The sequence below is a fragment of the Otolemur garnettii genome, unplaced genomic scaffold, assembly GCF_000181295.1.
Source record: "Otolemur garnettii isolate 467f Iridium unplaced genomic scaffold, OtoGar3 scaffold00036, whole genome shotgun sequence".
Taxonomy (NCBI): Eukaryota; Metazoa; Chordata; class Mammalia; order Primates; family Galagidae; genus Otolemur; species Otolemur garnettii.
The window spans coordinates 15,502,944-15,507,115 of record NW_003852431.1 but is presented as its reverse complement, the minus strand read 5'-3'; the positions used below and the strand labels follow the sequence as shown (position 1 = coordinate 15,507,115).

Sequence of the window (4,172 nt, the reverse complement as noted above, 5' to 3'; positions counted from 1 at the left end):
ATTGGCCAAGTGTCCTCTTTTTGCTGGTTCATCGGGGCTATTTCTCTCATATTCCAAGGGTAGGAAGAGGTACATTTCCCTTAAATTCTGTTTTAAAACTTTAGCTCACTTTCAATATGCATTTTGTATATTAACATTTGATGTCATTCTAGTTTCCATTTACATATTTTCTGGAAACAATACGCAATTTAGTTTTTGTATAATTTTAAAATATATATCAAAGTAATTGTGGAGGAGATAACAAGATAATTAATAAGTAGTAATTTAAAATATACAGGGTTAAAGAGTTACTTTTTCTGCCATTCATGATAAAATTTAGATCTGTTCTTCTTTTTTGTTGTGCATGTGTGTAATAAAAACATTAATTGCTGTTGCAAAAAAAAAAAACTATATGAAGGAGAAATTGTCCCAGTAACATTAGTAAGAAATAAATTCTAAAAAGTGGAGGTAAATGGATGTAAAATTCTGGCAGCAATTTAATAGAACAGTCCCAGATGATTAGGCTAAGGCCAATACCTAATGAGGACGAAAGCTTTGTCTGTGGGAAATTTTGGAAGATACCTGGAGAGATATGACACCGTGCATAAACCAAATTTAATTGTTTTCTCAAGTTTCATATAGTGCAGTCTTTTTTCTACATGCAAAAGTGGCATAGAATACCTAAATACAGAAGAGAGCATTTCTGCAGGATATCTAACCCTTTGTTATGATAATGCATACAATTCAAAATGATTACACTATCATTACACCTAGTACTTTCTTCAACTACAAGGTAGAATGGCCCCAGTTTTAACATCTCGGAAGCAGCTGCCACCTTTTACATGTGTTCTCTTTTTGCATTTGTTCTTCATTTTTCTTAAGCAACCCTGCTGTTGTTGCTGCTTCTTAGCAAAACTGGTAAAAACAAAATTATAATCATTAAACATAGCACTCCAACAATTAAGATGCTTAAAGCCTTCAATCTTCTGGGGTGAGGAAAGCACTGTTCAATATTTAGAATTGTGATTACCAAACAAAGTGATCACAGATTTTCCTGGCTTAAAGACTTGCACAACTTTCCTGATCTGGTCATCATAGGAGGTTTTCTTTAAGTTTGTTTAAAAGCTAACATAAGGAAATTATGACCCTGGAGTGATGTGAATAGCCCAATAAGTTCTATCCAATTTCATTCCATTCATCAAATACCACAGGATTGAAAAATGTGTCATCAATGATAGAACTTGGTATCAGGTCCTGAATTCAACTTTCTCAAGTGACATCCTTTGTGGTAACACCATCTTTCATGTAGAACTGGTCCATAACTGCGGGTCAAGCTCCATCACCAGAATTTCCAGATCCGGAGAACTGATAACTCAACTCTCTGTGAGATCCAGAGTATGTAAGTACCAACAGTCAGAATTCGTGTGTCCCATACAATATGCTGTTCCATTTGGGAAAATTACATTGAGACATTCCATTTCTTCCTGGAAATTCCTTATGGGCACCCTTGGTGAGAAGGCTTCATGAAATTCTTAGTAGAATAAAAGAAGCTTTAAAGTGAATCGAATCCCCAGTAATCTCCAGCAAGCTTCAATAGGGGAACCCGTGCTTTCAGTAAGAGGGTGGCACCACATGTCTTCAAAATGAAATATCTCTTGGAGACAAACATGCCACTCTCATTGAGTACATTAGCTTCCCGCTCGTCAGTTTTTGTCACACTTATTACTGAACATTTTCCTTGAAAACATGTCCCACTCAGACCTGGGGATAGTGCAAAGATTCCTCAGATCCTTGGGGCCTGGAGAACCAAACCTCCAATAGCTTCTCCTCCCTTTTGGAAAGAATGTGCATCTTCCATCACAGTGAGATTAGTGACCAACAACCACAGAAAATCAACTCAATTAAACCTCTTTTCCTTCTGCTGCTGCTGCCACTGTGGATTATTCCAGCTGTGTTACTAAAAAGTTCAGGTTCCTATTTTTTTCCTTTCTTTTTGTTTTTGCTGGAATTTTATGTTAACTTTTTTTTTTTAAGGGACAATAAAATTTTCCTGGCTCTTTCTTCCCTTCCCTTCCCTTCCCTGCCCTTCCCTTCCCTGCTCTTCCCTTCCCTTCCTTTCTTTCTTTCTGTGAGCAAAAGCTGAACGCTAGTCTCTTGGAAGTAGAAGCAGATACAGTTCAGTCTCTTGTAAATTGCTGCTTGCCTGTTAGACAGAGTAGAGCTAAGCTAGCCAGTGTCACCAGCCATACTGTGTAAGCTCAGATGTGTTTTTCTTAAAGATATGATAGTTATATGGTTCGCCCAACTACTGAATTTGATGGCCTTTCTAATTAAATGTCCTTTTATAAGAACAGAAATAAACAAACACCATTGAAGTTAATAGGAAATAAGAATTTAAATATGCTTTAAGTTCTGAATTTGTATAATATTGGATTTAGAGTACCTTTTACTATTCAATTTTGATACCTACATTATATGAATTATAATACCCACTAGTCACGATTGCCATAGAACAAGGAAAGTCAGTAATGTGAAAGAAACCTACTACTAATAAGTAATAATAGTCTGTCAATAACATTTTACTTATGATTAGTCATAATGCTTGGATACATTCGATACACATTGGTGAACAGACAAAATTCCCAAAGTGGGACTAAGAGAATAGTGAAAGCAAAAGTTGCATAATAGTGTCACCAATTTTTTTTTTTTTTTTTTTTGACAGAGTCCTGCTTTGTTGCCCTCGGTAGAGTGCTGTGGCATCACAGCTCACAGTAACCTCCAGCTCTTGGGCTTAGGCAATTCTCTTGCCTCAGGCTTCTGAGTAGCTGGGACTACAGGCTCCGGCCACAATGCCAGGCTATTTTTTTGTTGTTGTTGCAGTTTGGCCAGGGCTGGGTTGGAACCTACCACCCTTGATATATGGGGCTGGAGCCCTACTCACTGAACCACAGGCACCACCCATGTCACCAAATTTTTAATTATGACTTGTGATCAATAACATAAAAGAAGGAGGCACTACACATTGGATAGCTACAACATGCCTGTCTGAGGAGAATGACACAAAGATCTATACCAAAAAAAGGAGAAATAATTAAAGATGTGAATATTCCGGGTCAAAGGAAGCACACGCACAAGGTTATCAGATGGAAAAAGAACCTGACGATGTATGTGAATAATTAATAAAATGGCCCAAATAAGGGAGGCAATAAGTCAGGTCAGGTAGAATTAGAGACAGGTGAAATCTGTTCATCATAAGATTCCATAGTTCATATTAACAATTTCAGATTTATCTCTAAGAGAATGTAAAGCCATTGACATGTTTTAATTTGGAGTGACATAAGACTTATGCTTATAATGATCGTTCTTGCTTCCGTGGAAAAATGATTTGAGTAGTAAAAATGTGAAAGCAGGGAGACAAATTCAGAGTCTATTTCAACGACGCAGGCTAAAACCAATAGTGGCTTGTACTAAAATGATGATTATGTATTTCAGTCTTGATTTTAAAAAAGGATGAAAATGGAAATTTGTGACAAGAAAGTGAATATCGGTTACTAAGAAGATAGGGTCACCAAAATTGACTTTCATATTATTGTCCTGAACAACTTCATAGATTATTAAAATCTATGGAGGAATAAACTTAACTAAGATTAACAGAAAATTATGATATATTGGATCACACTTAACCTGATTTTTCAGATTTGAATGTGACAAATTTTCTAAAGCAAGTTTGACTTTTAAATGTCTTGTTTGGAAATTCTCTTTCCTGTATATGGAGCATGGCTGTTGAATTACTTTATAGATTTTCTTGATACCTAAATTCATCAAAGTAATAGTCTTTTGTTATACTTCCAATGTCACCTGAGACAGAGAACTGCTGAAGAGTGAAGTAAGCGATTTTTGCTTTGTGGAGGGGTTAAGTGAATGACTTGGCTGTGACATCTTCATGATTTTATATATTTATATACAAAAATCAGCTTACACAGCAGTGCTCAAGAAGAAAAAAGGCCAAAATTGGCGTATGTTATACCACAAAGTAAAACCTCAGTAATGAGAAAGAAATAATTGTTTAAAAAAGATTTCTCTTTAAAATTAAAACCTTGGATAAACTATAGGAAAATAAAATAAACAGAAAAATATTAATGTATTATTAAATAAAAATATATTTACTGATGAACAGAAATGAAACACTTAGG

At 35.5% G+C, this 4,172-nt stretch overlaps 1 pseudogene; it reads right to left on the bottom strand.

Annotated features, from left to right (window-relative positions):
* Positions 1-761: 761 nt before the first annotated feature.
* On the bottom strand, positions 762-1,837 carry LOC100952619 (annotated as a pseudogene).
* Between the last annotated feature and the right edge of the window lie 2,335 nt (positions 1,838-4,172).